A 19,480-nucleotide genomic window follows, 5' to 3' on the forward strand; every position below is an offset into this window, starting at 1 on the left:
ATTCGACACCGCAATATTTCACTTCCTCACACTCGTGAGTGCGGCAGGATTTCAGATGTTTCATGGGGACTGTGACGCTAGGACAATCTCAATGTTTGTAGATGGCATCGAACCTGGAAGAATTGTAAAATCTATGGAGGGCAGTGTGGAACTTTAACAGTAAAATCACACATTGGTGTCGTGTTCAGGTATATAGCAGATGGGGATCAATGCAGAGCAATGTGAGGTGAGGCAGATTGGTACGAAAGATAAATAAAGACAGTCTAAAGCAGGCTGTGCCATTAAAAAGGGGCTGCAGGAACAGAGGGCACTGCGTGTATATGAGCACAGATTATTGAAGATGTCGGGACAAGTTGGGGGGGGGGGCAGTTATTATCACAGATTAGTTTCAGTATCTGAGCTGTTTACAGGAGGAGGTGTAGGAGGGAATCTCGGTGCTCCTCTCTTGGGAGGTGGTGGTGACGATGTGTTGTGAGCCCATCCTCCTGCCCACCGAGACCGTGGGGATTCCATTTGTACCAGCTCGACACAAAAGGGAGATGGCATCAGGGCCACGCTTCTAATTTGTGTCGGGGGGGGGGGGGGGGCAACGGAGCTGCCAGTGTGTTTAAAGTTAGAATCGCCCTTCATTGGACATTGCTCCTTACTCGGTCGGTGGGACGTGGATGTTTCAGAATCTCCACACGAGGCGTCCTGGTCCTCTCTGGCTCGTACCGGGGTCCTCCCCACATGGCGGGAGGGACGGGGGGGGGTGAGGGAACGGATATCGGGGACTCCACCACCGGACTTGGCCCTTTCCGTCCTATTCCAGGCTGTTTCTCTTGGAATGGTAGAAGGGGAGGGAGAGAGTGAGGGTGGGAGTGGGTGGCCCTGCTGTTAGCTGGTATAGGTAGGGGACGTGGTCATGGTGAGGTGTCCGGAGGGAGTCAGTCCACAGTGTTGTATCCATGCAGTGTTATTAATGTGGTGGGTGGGGGGTGGGTAAAGTGGAGGGGGAGAGAGAGAGAGAAGGAGAGACAGACAGAGACAGAGAGAGACAGAGAGAGAGAAGGTGCTGCATGCAGCAGTGAGAGTGGTGGAGCATGAGCCTTGTTCGGCGATGTGTGCTATAACAGATATACAGTGAGTGTGAGGGAGCAGAGAGAATACGGTGACCCTTATCCTGACAGAGCGGGGAAGGTTATTGATGCTTATCCTGTATTGCTGGACATTTCCTCAGACCACAGTTACTGCACTGAGCTGGGTGTTGAGTTCAGATCATGCTCGGTGGGTCTGATGGTGTGGCCCCCTCTGGGAAGTGAATGGTCCCCCTCTGTACTAGCCCAATCACCAGGCTCTCCGTGCCCCTGTCGACAAACCGCGGTCTAATTACACCTTATCTGCCATGCTCGGGGTAAACTGCAGGGCAGCTCCGGACTGAGAAAGCTCAACTGTGTGTCCCTTGGCCTTTTAAAGATGGCCCCAGTGTCAGGGGTCATGGAATATCCAGGGGCAACCAGGCGATGGTGAGTACCTCCAGCCATGATGGTTGGGAGTGTCGGGCTGGTATTGAATGAGAGGGACACCATGGGATGTGGTGGGTAGTTAATGAGGTGAGTTCGATAGGATAGCACCAGGAAAGTAGCTCGGCCCCGTGTGGATGATCCCTCTGTCACACTCAATGGAAATGGCACTGAGACAAATTATTGCTATATTTAGCTCAATGAGTCAAAGACTCTGCTGAACCTACACCCAGATACAAAGCTGCAGGACAAATATTCATCCAAAACTCCGCATCATCTGAACTCCCACCAATATCCTGTTCACCTACCATTCTTGGAAACACTTATGTTACACGACGCTGTTAAAATGTTTTCGTTTCTGTATTCTGAAACCTGGGAACACATCCTTCCATAACACTGTCTCTCTGTCTCCCCCTCTGTGTCTATTTCCCACAGCCCTCCCATTTGTTATTGTTTAACCTGATTCCCCCTCCATCTCTGTATATCTGTGGCAGTCTTGTTCACACCCACAGCATCCCCTTGTCAGGACACAATGGAGAGATGGAGCTGGAAATGGGTGGGAGCTGCACATCCTGTCACTTCCAGCATGGGCTGCAAGTTTCCCCACGCGGGGCAGGGTTCTAACACAGTGCTACTGAGCAATGCACTGGGGTAGTGTACACAGTCCTACATGCTGGGAGGGTAACTGCTCCTGGGTTACAGATCAATGCACTGGGGAGGTAACTGCTCTTGGGTTACAGATCAATATACTGGGTTGGAGTACAGAGTCCTAGATGCTGGGAGGGTAACTGCTCCAGGTTACAAATTAGTGATCACTGCGCAGCTCCTGGTGATGAACAGACGTTTAATCCGGGTTTATCGATCAATTCATGGGTGTGGTCTCTACTGCTTCTCACACTTAACAGGCAGGAGGCTGGATGAACACAGCAAGCCAGGCAGCATTGGGAGGTGTGGAATTTGACATTTCAGGACACCTTCAGCAGTGTTACTCCCAAAACGTCGATTTCACCAGCTCCTGATGCTGCCTGGCTTGCTGTGTTCTTCCAGCCTCCTGCCTGTCTACTTTGGATTTCAGCATCAGAAGGGTTTTTTTTTGTCTCTATCCCAGCTTCGCATACTCGACAGATGATTTAAAGGTAAATGCTCTGACATGATCTGTGCAGACTGCAATTTCCCTTCCCACGTGGTTAAAAATGCCCTCCAACACATCTCGTCCACATCCCGCACCTCCGCCCTCAGACCCAACCCCTCCAACCGCAATAAGGACAGAACGCCCCTAGTGCTCACCTTCCACCCGACCAACCTTCGCATAAACCAAATCATCCGCCGACATTTCCGCCACCTCCAAACAGACCCCACCACCAGGGATATATTCCCCTCCCCACCCCTCTCCGCCTTCCGCAAAGACCGTTCCCTCCGTGACTACCTGGTCAGGTCCACGCCCCCCTACCACCCACCCTCCCATCCTGGCACTTTCCCCTGCCACCGCAGGAACTGTAAAACCTGTGCCCACACCTCCTCCCTCACCTCCATCCAAGGCCCCAAAGGAGCCTTCCACATTCATCAAAGTTTTACCTGCAAATCCACTAATATCATTTATTGTATCCGATGTTCCCGATGCGGTCTCCTCTACATTGGGGAGACTGGGCGCCTCCTAGCAGAGCGCTTTAGGGAACATCTCCGAGACACCCGCACCAATCAACCAAACCGCCCCGTGGCCCAACATTTCAACTCCCCCTCCCACTCTGCCGAGGATATGGAGGTGCTGGGCCTCCTCCACCGCCGCTCCCTCACCACCAGACGCATGGAAGAAGAACGCCTCATCTTCCGCCTCGGAACACTTCAACCCCAGGGCATCAATGTGGACTTCAACAACTTCCTCATTTCCCCTTCCCCCACCTCATCCTAGGTTCTAACCTCCAGCAACACTGTCCCCTTATCTTGTCCGGACTAGTCTGACCTGCCCAGCTCCTTTTCCACCTATCCACTCCACCCTATCCTCCCTGACCTATCACCTTCATCTCCTCCCCCACTGACCTGTTGTACTCTATGCTACTCTATCCCCACCCCCACCCTCCTCTAGCTTATCTCTCCACGCTTCAGGCTCTCTGCCTTTATTCCTGATGAAGGGCTTTTGCCCGAAACGTCGATTTTGCCTATCCTCGGATGCTGCCTGATTTGCTGTGCACTTCCAGCACCACTGATCCAGAATCTGGTTTCCAGCATCTGCAGTCATTGTTTTTACCTCGATGATCTGTGCAGTGTTTCACTCTGGACAGATTGCTGGCTTGCACTGAGCAGTACACTGGCCTGGTCTGCACAGTTTTCCACGGTGCACAGACATCTCCTCTGGGTTTATGGTGTCTCTGCTGGTTCTGTGAGGTGGATTGAGAGTGTGGAATATCTAACCATTTAAGCTGATCTGGTAATACCTTTAGTTTCCATTCCTGTGATTGGACCCTCCGTCTCTCACCCCCTTAACGTTACAGAGTGCCCAGGTACAGTTCATCATGTTGTTGAATACCCGCTGTCCTGGGAGCAGGCAAAGCCTCTTCATTCAGAAGCAGGCAGCCATTCCCATTGTCCTCGCGTCTCCACGCAGAAAGGAATGATAGCCTTTTAGATAAAGGCTGTCCCAGTTGTACAGGGCTCAAAACATCCTCCCCTAACCAAGTCCCACCACCAACCAACCACATCAAAATACCCGGTATGTACTGAGAGTAATGGGGCCACTGTGAACATCAGAGAGCAGACCATCAGAGTGATGGGGCCACACTTCCCATGTCTGGACAGATCAGAGTGAACCCTCCAGTACACATGGTATCACTAAGTCCTGTAATCCCTCTCCATCTATGTAATACACAGCCTGTTATTCTTCCTGAAAAAAGATCACAGGTTCTCAGTTACCCACATTATATTCGATCTACCAAGTTGTTGTCTGTTACTTATCCATTTACAGAGTCTCTACCTCCCCTTGATAACTTCAGTTTATCTGAATCTTACTGTCAGTTCAAATTTAGTTCGAACATGTTTGTTCCATTTCTGGAAACCATGGATGTAATTTGCAAATAGTTGAGGTCCCAGCACTGGTCACTGCAGACAATAATTTGAGTTAAACTGATAGAGACTGATTTCTCCCTAATTCATTCTTGCTCCTGGCTCAGTATCCCTCCTCCCTCCCCGTATTCCTATGTAGCAGCTCTGAAAGGCTGTATCTTCCCTGCATTTCCTGTGTAACAGTTTGGAAAAATTAAAAGATCTGCTCCAATAGCTGAGTAACAGCATCTAATGGCCGAATGGCCTCATTCTGTTCCTGTTTAAATCCCTTGTTTTTTTTAGTGAACATGATGTCTGACACTTCAGTTTATTTTTAGTGCTTATTTTTCCCCAGCATCCATGTTGTGCGTGTACAGGTGTGAGACACAGTGAGAGATTCAAATTTCCACCACCAGGAAGAAAGGAAACACGCGAGTGGCCAGTGACAAGCAGTGCCCTTCACATCAAAGGGCAATGCTGTGTGATCAAACAGTGAAGGGGAGGGCAAGGATTAAATCAAAATAGAGTTGGAGGGGGAAATAATGCACTCCACTCCCTGCGGCGCCCACCTCTCCGTGAACAACTCCAGGATGTTGGTGTACACCACGTACTCCTTCTCCAAGGACACACGGGCTCTAACATAGCAGAATAGGGGCAGGCAGTAGTCCCTGAGGACCCCCTCCACGGCCTGCTGCCTGGTCCTGTTTATGGCCAGTTCAACCAGGCGCAGGAGCAGACCCATGAGGAGGTCTTCAGACCTGTTCTCCCTCCTCCGTACCGGGTGCCCGAAGATCAGGAGCGTGGGACTGAAGTGCAGCCAAAAGCAGAGGTGGAGGTTTTTCAGAAAATCAAAAATGGAGTGCAAACGCCCACACCCAATATATACGTGGTCCACGGACTCCTCAGTGCCACAGAACAAGCAGTTGGGCTGGGAGTCTATGAACCAACGCAATCTTCGGTTGTAGGGGACCCTCCACGCCAGCTCCCGGAGAGAAAGGGGAGGATTCCCGCCTAGAGAGCCCTCCATTGGGGATCCCCACCGCCCAGTCGCAAATGGGCACGCCAAGGCGCGAGCGGACGGTGGATGAGAGAGAAGAGATGGACGGTGTGCAGCAGCAGTCGATACAGGACCCGCCTTTTTACGTCCTTAAAAGGGACAAAATTAATATTCCAGAGGCTGCTCAGGTTGTGGGGCACAGGCTCCCGCGGGAAGTACAGGACCTTGGGGACAATGTGAAATTCCGTTCGGGCTGGGGTGAGCCTGGACGGAATCCCACTGCACACCTGAGCATCCTCCAACTGGTGCACTACGTCAGGTCCGAGAATTGCCGTTTTAAGGCGTCGGATGGCGGTGGCCACGTACCAGACGTCTACCGCTGCCCTGATCGCTATGTCATGCCGCAGCGTCCAGCCCAGGCTCCCGGCACCCAGCACGTCCCCGACCCTTGTCGCCCTCGCCACCACGGCCCTCCCCTCTGACAGCCACTCGAACCCGCGAGTACGGAGGTGCGGATTCCTGAGCAATTGCTCCCTGATGACAGCCGCTACTCCTGCTGGAGGGTAGCGGCGACGCAATTCGATCATGTTCCAGACAGTGATCAGGTCCTGGTAAAATATAGGCAGTGTCTTGAGGGGAACCTCCAAACCGTCACGGTCGACAAACAGGAGCTGCGTGTCGTAATTGAGGTTACACACCTGGCGGAAAAAATACGTAGCCAGTACGCCCCACCGAGAAGGAGACTCGACGTAAATGTATTGCTGCAAGGTCTGAAGGCGGAACATCGTGACCTGGGTGCAGACGCACACCAGCGACTGGCCGCCCTCCGCAATAGGGAGACTCAGAACCTGCGCAGCGACCCAGTGCATTTTTTGTTCCAGAAGAAGTCGACCAACGTTCTCTAGAAGGCAGCGACAAAGACAGGAGGAGGGACCAAAGTGACCAGCCGGTAGCACAGCATGGCGGCCACCAGCTGGTTTATGACCAGCAATCGTCTCCTGTAAGATAGCACTCAGAGCAGTCCTGTCCAGTGGCCTAGGCGAGCCGAGACTTTGGCCTCCAGCTGCTGCCAGTTGGCCGGCCAGGATTCCTCAGCCGGGCTGAGGTAGACCCCTAGGTAGAGGAGATGGCTGGTACTCCAGCTGAACCCCCGCAACTCCTCCGGCAGAGTCCACCCGCCACGGATCGACCAGTAGTCTGGAACATTTGGCCCAGTTTATCCCGGTGGAAGATGCTGCCGAGTACATGACCTGGCACACGCACATCCTCCCCAGGTCAGCCGGGTCGATGAAACAGAAGAGCACATCGGCGGCGTAAACTGAGAAGACCAACCCACCGCCCACACGATGCAGAACCAGCCCCTACAACCTCCCCCGCAAGAGGCGCAGGAAAGGCTCCACGCACAGGGAATACAGCTGGCTGGACGGGGGCAGCCTTGATGTACTCCTCTCCCGAAGTGAAGGGGCGCCGTCAGGGAACCGTTAACTTTAACCAGACACTCTGCAGTGGCTGCAAAAGTTGGATCGGGGCGAGGAACAGCATCCCGAACCCAAATTCCCGCAGAGTCCCGAGCAGGTATTCGTGATCGACCCTGTTGAACACCTTCTCCTGGTCGAGAGCAGGAAGGCGCTCGGCAGACCAGCCCGTCGACAGAAATGGATTAGGTCCCGGACCAGGTGGATATTGTCTTGAATAAAACTCTTGATGGGCTGAATATCCTGCTTCAGTACAGGTGAAGTTGGATTAGTGCAGAACATTTTGGAACCATCAGTGAATAGGCCACTTCTGACTTTATGATGGAGGAAAGGCCATTGATGCTGCAGCTGCTGCGAGCCCACAGTGTCTCATGGATGGCTAGCTTCCATGTGCTTGGTCCTTTAGAAGTATGCCCCTACTTCACAGGAGTGCCACATAACACAGTGGGCAGGGTCTTCAATGTGAGGCTGAGACTTTCCGTCCACCAGGACTGTGTGCTGGCGGCTCCTACAGATACTGTAAGGGACAGATCCCTCTGGGACAAGGGGTTTGGTGAGAATGTTTCCCCCTTGTTGGTTCCCCTATCACTTCCCCCAGTCTGACTGCTGTGTATGTGAGGCCCCTCAATGCTCAGTCAGTGGTGGGCCTGTGGATACACTCTTGGTGATGAACATTGAAGTCCCACACCCAGAGGACGTTCTGTGTCCTTGTCACCCTCAGTGCTTCCTCTGATTTGTTTCTAACATCGGGGGGAACTGAGTTATCACCGAGAGAAGGGGTGGGGGGGGCAGGAGATATCCATCCTCAGGCGATTTCCTTGACCATGATCTGTTCCCATGAGATTTCCTGGGTTCTGGAATTAATGTTGGGGAATTGCAGGGTAACTCCTTCCCTGACTGTATCCCAGGGTGTCCCCATCACTGGTGGGTCTGTCCTGGCGGTGGGACAGGATTACCCAGGGATGGTGATGGGGCTTCATGAAACATGAACCATCAGGCCTGGTCCCGTGAGTATGACGATGTCGCACTGTTTCCTGACGGGAGTGTGGTGCTGGAAAAGCACAGCAGGTCAGGCAGCGTCCGTGGAGCAGGGGAATGAACGTTTCAGGCATAATCTTTTAATCAGGAATGAGACTTGTGGACCGGGGAGCTGAGAGATAAATGGGAGGGGACTGGTGCTTTGGCAGGGGGGAAGGAAGCTGGGAATGTGATCAGAAGATGGAGGTGGGGGAGAAGTGATAGGTCAGAGAGGAGGGTTGGGTGGATGGGGGAAAAGGTGATGGACAGGTCAAGGTGTTCCCCTGAATTTTATGTCCCCAACATCGTATAAGTGATGTTTCTTGGAAGGTTCTGTCCCCAACATTCTATAACTGTCATTCCCCGGAACGTTCTGTCCCTGACATTGTTTGTGATTGGCCGGACATCAGTGAATTGAACAAACGATAAGATTCCGAGGGAAGAGATCCCGTTCCAGGGCGAAGGAGACACTGTTCCAAAGGCCACTCAGTCAGTTAAAGGGGTGAATACGTTTTCCCTGTGTTTACATTTCTTCACGACACAGGATCGACCACAATTTAGACCAAAATACAGGAATTCCCAAACTCCGTTTGTCTTCAGGAAACTGGGAGAGAGTCCTTCAGGACAGCAACGTTTCCACCTTCCGTATTAGGAACTGGGAAGATTAGATTAGATTAGATTACATTACAGTGTGGAAACAGGCCCTTCGGCCCAACAAGTCCACACCGACCCACCGAAGCGCAACCCACCCATACCCCTACATTTACCCCTTAACCAATCACGACGGGCAATTTAGTATGGCCAATTCACCTGACCTGCACTTCTTTGGACTGACCTGTGTCTGCTCTCGAGTGATTGAGTGTTTGGGAATGTTCTAAAACTATCTGTCCTTATGGATGGGTCTCTGTGTGTTTGGGGAGGGAGGGTTTCTTGTGGTTTATGTCACATTTTAGTCAGTAATTCAGACCTTCCCATTTGTTATTCCAGCTCCAATTATTTTAATAAATCCCTGAATACAGGGACACATTTGAAAATCTCACTGGGTCCCCAATCAAACGGGTCCCTTTGCCTCCAGGCTGATGGATAATGGGTTTGTTTTCCTTCCTCACAGTTAACGTAGTGACCATCTACGTCCTGCTTGAGAAAGATTGTGGATTGTCTCCATGTGTCAGACGTTACCTGGGGGCCATGGCAGCGGCGGATCTCCTGGTCATTATCCTCGACCTGATCCTGAGACACATTCCCATTGTTTATTGGGAACAATTTTATTTCCTGATGGACTCCGTCCCCGTGTGTAATATCCACGCCGTCCTGCTTTATGCAGCCACTGACTGCTCTGTCTGGTTAACCGTCACTTTCACCTTTGATAGGTTTGTGGCCATTTGTTGCCAGAAGCTGAAAAGTAAATATTGCAGTGAGAAAACAGCGGCTGTGGTTCTGGGAGCAGTGACTGTGCTGAGCTGTTTAAAGAACATTTTCTGGTATTTTATGCTCACGGCTTGGTATTGGCTGGGGAACCCCCCCTGGTTTTGTTATGTAACAGACGCTGTTCGAACCTCCAGTGTCTGGGTCACAATCGAGTTCCTCCACCATATTCTAACCCCGTGTGTCCCATTTCTTCTGATTCTGCTGCTCAATGTTCTCACCGTCAGACACATTGTAGTGACCAGCAGAGCCCGCAGGAGACTCCGCGCTCACACCAATGGGGACGCTCAGTCTGACACTGAAATGAGAAACCGAAAGAAATCCATCATTTTACTGTTTGTGATCTCGGCCAATTTCATCCTTTTATGGTCAACGTTAATGCTTTATTCTCTATGGAACAGGTTGTTTCATATTGGGTCTGGGTCTGCGTATCTTGATCCCTTTGTGGGGGAATTGGGCTTCATGCTGCAGCTCCTCAGTTGCTGCACAAACACCGCGATTTATGCCGTGACCCAGACTAAGTTCAGGCAGCAGCTGAAGAATGTGCTGAAATATCCCTTCACTGAAATCCATCCATCCATCAAATTCCCTCATTAATCACACCATCCGGGATTTTCTCATTTCAGTTCAGTGTTTCAGCGATGGAGCTGCCTGTCGCTATGGTAACAGACTGAGGGTAGGGCTGGTTTGTCCATCCTTATCCCACAGGGGGGTTACAGGGAAACATTTCAATGTTTCTCACAACTCAGGGGCCAGTGAGAAAAGGCACAATCCCACTGACTGTATCCATCACTTCCATTTGTAAACAACAAAAATGTTGATTAAAGCATGCTGAGCAGCAGAGTGACCGATGTTGTTATGTGTCTTTGTGTTAGAGAAGCTGAGCTGGAGAGAGACAGACTCAGCCCCACGTCCTGGTCCTCAGGGAAGGGGAGGGCAGCGCGCTGAGCTCAGGAGCTGTGTTTAACTCCCTCTGACCCCCCACTCCAATCTGGCCTCCCATTTCCTCTCCCCCACTTTTCCTCCTCAATTCTCTCCCTCTCTCTCGCTCTTTCAGCACACTCTCTGTTTCTCATCACCTCTCCCTTTCACTCTTCCTCTTCCCCCTCTCTCTCACATACCCCCAACCCCGGTTTCTCCACATGCCTTCACACCTCCCTGTCCCCCTTCCCCTTGTCTCTCCTGCCGACTCTGTCTCCCTCCCACAATTCTGTTTCGACCCAATTTTCCCTCCTCCCACCTCCCACATCCCACCCCCAACCCCCACACGCAGCCGCACGACCTCGAACTCCCCAGACTCTGGTTCAGAGGGAGAGGGAAGAAACAGGGGACAGAGTGTGTCAGAGAGAGGGGGGGAGGGCGGGATAGAGATGCAGGCAAAGAGAAACGATTCGAGGTGGGGAGGGAGAGAGACACCGAGGGAGGGGGATCGAGAGTGAGAGAAGGAGGAGAGGGAGATAGAGTGAGAGGGAGAGAAAGAACGACAGGGGAGGAGACAATGAGAGAGAGGGGCGAGAGACGGGGGCGAGAGGAGAGACCGAGAGAAGGGGAACAGAGAGCGTGGAGAGAGGGGGTAAGAGAGAGCAGATAGAGAGTGAGAGGAAAAAGAGAAGGTGGGAGAGAGAGGATAGGCGAGAGAGAGGATGGGAGAGAGGAGGGGAGATGGAGTAGGGGAGAGAGAGGAGGGAAGAGAGAGGAAGGGAGAGAATCGATAGGAGAGAGAGGGGGAGAGGAAGCAAGAGAGTGGAAGGAAGAGAGGACTGGGAGAGTGGAGGGAGGAGCGAGGAGGGGGAGAGAGGAGAAGGAGAGAGGAGAGGGAGAGTGGAGGGGAGAGGAGGGCGTGAGAAATGGGAGGGGAAAGGGTGTAGAGAGAGGGGCGTAGAAAGAGGGGGTTAGAGAGACGGTGAGGAGAGAGGGGGTAGAGAGAGGGGGTAGAGAGGGGAGAAGACAGAGGGCGAGAGAGAAACGTAGAGAGAGGGGCGGTGAGAGAGAGAGTGAGAGAGAGAGGCGAGGCCGAGAGAGGGAAGGGAGAGTGAGAGGGGAGGGAGAGTGAGAGGAGAGAGCGAGAGACAGGAGGGCGAGAGACGGGAGGGAGAGAGGGGAGGGCGAGAGAGAAGAGGGCGAGAGAGGGGAGGGCGAGAGAGGGAAGGGAGAGTGAGAGGAGAGGGAGAGTGAAGGGAGGGAGAGTGAAGGGAGGGAGAATGAGAGGGGAGGGCGAGAGAGAGGGGAGAGAGAGAGCGAAGCAAATGGGAAAGAGAGGAGCAAGACAGAGCGAGAGAGGAGAGAGAGGGGGTGATAGAGATAGAGAGAGTGGGCGAGAGTGAGTGAGACTGGGGCGAGAAAGGGGTGAAAGAGAGAGAAAGAGAGAGAGAGGGAGAGAGGTGCAAAAGAGAGGTGCAAGTGAGAATGAGAGAGCAAGAGTGAGATGAGAGCAAGGGTGGGAAAGAGTGAGATGTGTGTGGGAGAGAGGGTGAGGGGGAGAGGGAGAGACTGAGCTAGAGAGAGCAAGAGAGGGGCGAGAGAAGGGCGACAGAAAGAGAAAGGGGAGAGACACGGGGAGAGAGAGGGATGGAAAGTGCTGGGGGATAAAGAGAGGGACAGAGAGAGCATAAGCGGCCGAGGGAGAGTGAGCGAGAGGCAGAGAGATGGGGAGGGCGAGAGAGAGGAGGGCAGAGCGAGAGATGGGGGCAAGTGAGAGACAGAGGGATGAGAGAGAGGGGTGCGAGAGAGAGAAGGTAAGAGGGGAGGACTGAGAAAGAGAGACGGTGAGAGAGAGCAACACACAGACAGAGAGAGACATAGAGCAAGAATGAGAGATAAGAGGTGAGAATGGAGAGAGACAGACAGACAGAGCATCAGTGAGAGAGAGAGCGAGAGAGACAGTGAGATGAGAGAGAGAGGGAGGCAAGAGAGAGGGAGAGAGGGAGTGAAATAGAGAGAGAGCATGAGAGCGCGAGGGTGAGTGAGAGTTTGAGAAAGAGAGACCGAGAGAAAAAGTGAGAAAGACAGGGTGTGAGAGAGAGATGGGGGGTGCGGGGGGAGAGAGGGATAGCAAGAGATCGGGAGAGAGAAGAGAGAGGAGGCGAGTGAGAGACAGAAGAATGAGAGAGAGGGATAAGTTCACACGAGAGAGACAGAGGCAGCGAGACAGAGAGGGAGACCTGAGAGAAACGGAGAGACAGACAGTTTGAGAGAGATAGAGGGGGCAAGAGAGAGACAGAAGGATAAGAGAGAGAGGGGGGGACACAAGAGAGACAGAGGCAGCGAGGGAGGGAGGGATAGCTAAGAGAACAAGAGAGACAGGGAGACAGAGAGATAGAGAGGCAGAGACAGAGAGGCAGAGAGACCGAGTGAGAGAGAGGGGCGATGGGGGCGTGAGAGAGGGGGATGGAGGGGGAGGGATTGCGTGACAGGGCAAGAGAGATGGCAGAGAGAGTGCACAGAGTGAGGGGCCAAAGAGAGGGGGAGAGAGGGGGGAGAGAGAGGGGGAGTGGGGAGAGAGAGACTGCACAGAGAGAGGGGGAAAGAGAGGGGGAGAGAGAGGGGAGGAGAGAGAGAGGGGACAGAGCGGGACAGAGAGGGGAGAGAGGGGAGAGATAGAGGGGTTGTGAGAGAGGGTGTGTGTGAGAGAGAATGGGTGTTAGAGAGACGTGGTGTGTGAAAGAGAAGGGGCATGAGAGAATGGGTATGAGAAAGAGGGGGTGGGGCAGAGATAGAGAGAGAGACAGATTGGTGAGAGAGAGTGGGGAGATGGGAGTGAGTGAGAGGGTCTGTGAGAGATAAGGGTTGAGGGATAAGGATGATAGAGAGGGGGTGAGAGAGAGGGCGTGAGAAAGAGAGAGAGTGAGTGAAAAAGAGAGATCGTGTTGAGAGAGAGGGGGATTAGAGAGAGGGGGTTGGGGTGAGAGAGAAAGTGGAGAGGGGGTAAGAGAGAGTGGAGTGAGAAGGAGAAGGTGTGAGAGAGAGTGGGTGAGAGACGGGTGAGTGGGAGGAGTGAGGGGTAGGGTCAGAGAGAGAGAGAGGGGGGGGCAAGAGACAAAGGGTGTGAGAGAGGGAGAGGGGTGAGGGGGTGAGAAAGTGAGGGGGTGAGGGGTTGCGGGAGAGGGGATGTGAGAGGGGGAGAGAGAGGGGTTGAGAGAGAGGGTGGTAAGAGAGTGAGGGGTGAGAGAGAGATGGGTGAAGAGAGAAGGGGGTGGGAGAAGAGGTGGTGAGGGGTGTGAGAGATGAGAGAGAGAGAGGGTGAGAGAGAGGGAGTGAGAAAGAGAGAGAGGGAATGAGAAAAAGAAAGAGAGAGGGTGGGGGAGATGGAGGGAGTGGGAGAGAGGGGCTCAGAAAGAGTGGGAGACAGAGACACGTGTAAGAGAGAGAGGGAGTGAGAGAAAGGGGGATGTGGAGGGGTGAGAGAGATGGTGGATGAGAGAGAGGAGGGTGAGAGATTGAGGGTGTGAGAGAGTGAGGTTATAAGAGAGAGGGTTTGTGAGTGGGGTGGTGAGAATGGTGGTGAGTGAGAGAGCGAGTGAGAGAGAGGGGCTGAGAGAGAGGGAGTGAGAGAGCGGGTAAAATAGAGAGCGGGTGAGAGAGAGAGGTGTGTGAGAGAGAGGGGTTGAGAGAGAGGTGGGAGAGAGATGGGGTGAAGAGAGAAGGCATTGGGAGAGAGACGGGGTGAGGGGTGTGAGAGATGAGAGAGAGGGTGAGAGAGAAGGGAGTGAGAAAGAGAGAGAGGGGATGAGAAAGAGAAAGAGAGAGGGTGGGAGAGATGGAGGCTGTGAGAGAGCGAGGGTGTGTGAAAGTAGTGTGAGAGAGAGGGGGATGCGAAAGAGATTGGGGTGGGAGAGAGAGAGGGCTGAGAGAGAGGGGGTGGGAGAGAGAGGGGGTGAGAGAGAAATAGGGGTGGGGGAGAGAGAGAAAGAGAGGATGAGAAGGTGAGAAAGAGAGAGTGTGTGAGGGAGGTGAGAGATGAGAGAGAGCAGGGTGAGATAGAGAGTGTGCTGAGAGAGAAAGGGGGCTGAGAGAGAGGGGAGTGAGAGAGAAGGGGCTGAGAGAGAGGGGACTGACAGAGAAACGGGGCTGAGAGAGGGGCTCAGAAATAGTGGGGGTGAGAGAGAGGGGGTGACGGAGAGAGGGGGTGAGAGAGAGAGGGGGATGTGGGCGGTGAGAGTGAGAGACGTGGGTGAGAGAGTGGAGGGTGAGAGATTCAGGGTGTGAGAGAGTGAGGTTAAGAGAGAGAGGGTTTTGAGAGGGGGGTGGTAAGGGGAGTGATGAGTGAGAGAGGGTGTGAAAGAGAGGGGGTGAGATAGTTAGGAAGTGAGAGAGCGAGGGCGTGAGAGAGGGTGAGAGAGAGGGGTGAGAGAAAGGGGTGAGAAGAGTGGGGAGAGAGACAGAATGGGCTGAGAGAGTGGGGGCCAAGAGAGAGCGGGCTGAGAGTGGAGTGAGACAGAGAGAGTTTCTGTGAGAGAGAGAGGGAGGATGACAGAGAGGGGTGAGAGAGAGGCGTTGAAAAAGGGAGAGAGGGGCTGAGAGAGAGGGGGTGAGGGAGAGAGAGGTGTGAGAGAGAGGGGGTGAGAGAGAGGGGTTAGAGAAACGGTGGTGTGAAAGAGAGGGTGTGAGAGAGAGGGGGTGAGAGAGAGGGGTGAGAGAGAGAGGGTGGTGAGAGAGAGAGGATGAGAGAGTGATGGAGGTTGAGAGAGGGGATGGTAAGAGAGAGAAGGGGGTGAAAGAGAGAGGGAGTGAGAGATTGAGGGGATGAGCGAATGAGGGGGGTTGAGAGAGGGGGTGGTGAGTGGGGGATGAGAGAGAGAGGGAGTGAGAGAGAGGGGGAGAGAGAGAGAGGAAGTGAGAGAGAGAGGAATGAGAGAGAGGGTGAGAGAGAGGGATAAGAGAGAGAGGGGTATGAGAGAGGGGTAAGAGAGAGGGGTTGAGAGAGAGAGGGTGAGAGAGAGGGGTTGAGAGAGAGAGGGGATGCGAGAGAGAGAGGGGATGAGAATGTGAGGGAGGTTGAGAGAGGGGATGGTAAGAGACAGAAGGGGTGAGAGAGAAGGGTTGAGAAAGAGAGGGTGAGAGAGAGGGGTTCAGAGAAAGAGGGTGAGAGAGAGGTGTTGAGAGAGAAAGGGGGTGTGAAAGATTGAGGGGATGAGCGAGTGAGGGGGGTTGAGAGAGGGGGTGGTGAGAGGGGAGTGAGAGAGAGAGGGTGTGAGAGAGAGAGGGAATGAGAGAGAGAGAGAGGGTGAGAGAGAGGGGTGAGAGAGAGAGGGGTTGAGAAAGAGAGGGTGATGAGAGAGGGAGTGGTTGTGAGAGAGGGGTTGAGAGCGCGAGGGGTGGAGCAGAGAGAGGGTGAGAGAGAGGTGTGAGAGAGAGGGGGTGAAAAGAGTGTGGGGTGGGAGAGAGAGAGGCGGGTGAGAGAGAGAGCGAGGTGAGAGAGGTTCGAGGGAAGTTGAAGTGAGAGACAGAGAAGGGGTGGGAGAGAGTGGGGGTGAGAGATGAGAGAGAGGGTGAGAGAGGGGAAGTGAGAAGGAGAGAGAGGGGATGAGAAAAAGACAGAGAGATGGTGGGAAGAGGGCGAGGGTGAGAGCGCGAGAGTGTGTGAAAATGTGTGTGTGTGAGAGAGAGAGTGGATGTGAAAGAGATTGGCGTGGGAGAGAGAGAGGGTGTGACAGAGCCACAAGGGTGAGAGAGAGGTGGTGAGAGAGAGATGGGTGTGAGAGAGAGAGAGGGGATGATAGAGTAAGGGGCATTGAGAGCGGAGGTGGCAAGAGAGAGAGGGGAGTGAGAGAGAGAAGGAGTGAGAGAGAGAGGGTGAGAGAGAGAGGGTGAGAGACAGGGGGTCGCGAGAAAGGGGGGTGAGAGACTGAGTGTGTGAGAGAGTGAGGGGATGAGAGAGTGAGGGTTTTGAGAGGGGGATGAGAGAGATAGGGTGTGAGAGAAAGCGGTTGAGAGAGAGAGGGTTGGGAGAGAGGGGGGGTGAGAGAGAGAGAGAGGAAGTGAGAGAGAGAGGAATGAGAGAGAGGGCGAGAGAGAGGGATAAGAGAGAGAGGGGTATGAGAGAGATGGTAAGAGAGAGGGGTTGAGAGAGAGAGGGGGTGCGAGAGAGAGAGGGATGAGAATGTGAGGGAGGTTGAGAGAGGGGATGGTAAGAGAGAGAAGGGGTGAGAGAGAGGGGTTGAGAAAGAGAGTGTGAGGGAGAGGGGTTGAGAGAAAGAGGGTGAGAGAGAGGTGTTGAGAGAGAAAGGGGGTGTGAAAGATTGAGGGGATGAGCGAGTGAGGGGGGTTGAGAGAGGGGGTGGTGAGAGGGGGGTGAGAGAGAGGGCATGAGAGAGAGGGAATGAGAGAGAGAGGGTGAGAGAGAGGGGTGAGAGAGAGAGGGGTTGAGAAAGAGAGGGTGATGAGAGATGGAGTGGTTGTGAGAGAGGGGTTGAGAGTGCGAGGGGTGGGGCAGAGAGAGAGTGAGAGAGAGGTGTGAGAGAGAGGGGGTGAAAAGAGTGTGGGGTGGGAGAGAGAAAAGCGGGTGAGAGAGAGAGCGAGGTGAGAGAGGTTCGAGGGAAGTTGAAGTGAGAGACAGAGAAGGGGTGGGAGAGAGTGGGGGTGAGAGATGAGAGAGAGGGTGAGAGAGGGGAAGTGAGAAGGAGAGAGAGGGGATGAGAAAAAGACAGAGAGATGGTGGGAAGAGGGCGAGGGTGAGAGAGCGAGAGTGTGTGAAAATGTGTGTGTGTGAGAGAGAGAGTGGATGTGAAAGAGATTGGCGTGGGAGAGAGAGAGGGTGTGACAGAGAGACAAGGGTGAGAGAGAGGTGGTGAGAGAGAGATGGGTGTGAGAGAGAGAGGGGATGATAGAGTAAGGGGCATTGTGATCGGAGGTGGCAAGAGAGAGAGGGGAGTGAGAGAGAGAAGGAGTGAGAGAGAGAGGGTGAGAGAGAGAGGGTGAGAGACAGGGGGTTGCGAGAAAGGGGGGTGAGAGACTGAGTGTGTGAGAGAGTGAGGGGATGAGAGAGTGAGGGTTTTGAGAGGGGGATGAGAGAGATAGGGTGTGAGAGAAAGTGGTTGAGAGAGAAAGGGTTGGGAGAGAGAGGGGGTGAGAGAGAGAGGAAGTGAGAGAGAGAGGAATGAGAGAGAGGGCGAGAGAGAGGGATAAGGGAGAGAGGGGTATGAGAGAGATGGTAAGAGAGAGGGGTTGAGAGAGAGAGGGGGTGCGAGAGAGAGAGGGGATGAGAATGTGAGGGAGGTTGAGAGAGGGGATGGTAAGAGAGAGAAGGGGTGAGAGAGAGGGGTTGAGAAAGAGAGGGTGAGGGAGAGGGGTTGAGAGAAAGACGGTGAGAGAGAGGTGTTGAGAGAGAAAGGGGGTGTGAAAGATTGAGGGGATGAGCGAGTGAGGGGGGTTGAGCGAGGGGGTGGTGAGAGGGGGGTGAGAGAGAGGGCATGAGAGAGAGGGAATGAGAGAGAGAGGGTGAGAGAGAGGGGTGAGAGAGAGAGGGGTTGAGAAAGAGAGGGTAATGAGAGAGGGAGTGGTTGTGAGAGAGGGGTTGAGAGTGCGAGGGGTGGGGCAGAGAGAGAGTGAGAGAGATGTGTGTGAGAGAGGGGGTGAAAAGAGTGTGGGGTGGGAGAGAGAGCGGCGGGTGAGAGAGAGAGAGCGAGGTGAGAGAGGTTAGAGGGAAGTTGAAGTGAGAGACAGAGAAGGAGTGGGAGAGAGTGGAGGTGAGAGATGAGAGAGAGGGTGAGAGAGGGGAAGTGAGAAGGAGAGAGAGGGGATGAGAAAAAGACAGAGAGATGGTGGGAAGAGGGCGAGGGTGAGAGAGCGAGAGTATGTGAAAGTGTGTGTGTGTGACAGAGAGAGGGGATGTGAAAGAGATTGGCGTGGGAGAGAGAGAGGGTGTGACAGAGAGACAAGGGTGAGAGAGAGGTGGTGAGAGAGAGATGGGTGTGAGAGAGAGAGGGGATGATAGAGTAAGGGGCATTGAGAGCGGGGGTGGGAAGAGAGAGAAGGGAGTGAGAGAGAGAAGGAGTGAGAGAGAGAGGGTGAGAGAGAGAAGGTGAGAGACAGGGGGTTGCGAGAAAGGGGGGTGAGAGACTGAGTGTGTGAGAGAGTGAGGGGATGAGAGAGTGAGGGTTTTGAGAGGGGGATGAGAGAGATAGGGTGTGAGAGAAAGCGCTTGAGAGAGAGAGGGTTGGGAGAGAGAGGGGGTGAGAGAGAGAGGGTTGATAGAGAGAGGGTGCAAAGAGGGGGATGAGAGGTGAGAGAGAGGGTGAGAGAGGGAGTGAGAAAGAGAGGGAAGATGAGAAAGAGACAGAGAGATGGTGGGAGAGAGAGGGTGTGACAGAGAGAGAGGGATGAGAGAGAGGGGGAGTGAGAGAGTGAGGGGATGAGAAGGTGCTGGGGGTTGAGAGAGGGGTTAGTGAGAGGGGTGTGAGAGAGAGGGTGTGTGAGAGAGAGAGCGGAGTGCGAGAGAGAGGAAGTGAGAGAGAAGGAATGAGAGAGAGGGGGTGAGAAAGAGAGGGGTGAGAGAGGGGTGAGAGAGCAGGTTTGAGAGAGAGAGGGTGATGAGAGAGGGAGAGGGTGTGAGAGAGGGGTTGAGAGAGAGAGGGGTGGGAGAGAGAGGGGGTGAGAGAGAGAGGGGGTTGAGAGAGAGACCTGAAGAAAGAGAGTGGAGTGGGAGTGAGAGGTGGGTGAGAGAGAGAGAGCTAGGTGAGAAGGAGGTGAGAGGGAGGTGCGAGTGAGAGACAGAGAAGGTGTGGGAGAGAGTGGGGATGAGAGATGAGAGAGAGGGTGAGACGGGGGAGTGAGAAGGAGAGAGCGGATGAGAAAGAGACACAGACATGGTGGGAGAGAGGGAGAGGGTGAGAGAGCGAGGGTGTGTGAGACTGTGAGAGAGAGGGGGGATGAGAAAGAGATTAGATTGGGAGAGAGAGAGGGTGTGAAAAAGAGAGGGGATGAGAGAGTGAGGGGTGTTAAGAGAGAGGTTGGTAAGAGAGAGGGGGTGTGAGAGAGAAAGTCAGTGAGCGAGAGATAGAGTGAGAGAGAGATGGTGAGAGAGAGGAGGG

The sequence above is a fragment of the Chiloscyllium plagiosum genome, unplaced genomic scaffold (genome assembly GCF_037043375.1).
Source record: "Chiloscyllium plagiosum isolate Xiang-an unplaced genomic scaffold, Cpla_swu_hap1 HiC_scaffold_44, whole genome shotgun sequence".
Taxonomy (NCBI): domain Eukaryota; kingdom Metazoa; phylum Chordata; class Chondrichthyes; order Orectolobiformes; family Hemiscylliidae; genus Chiloscyllium; species Chiloscyllium plagiosum.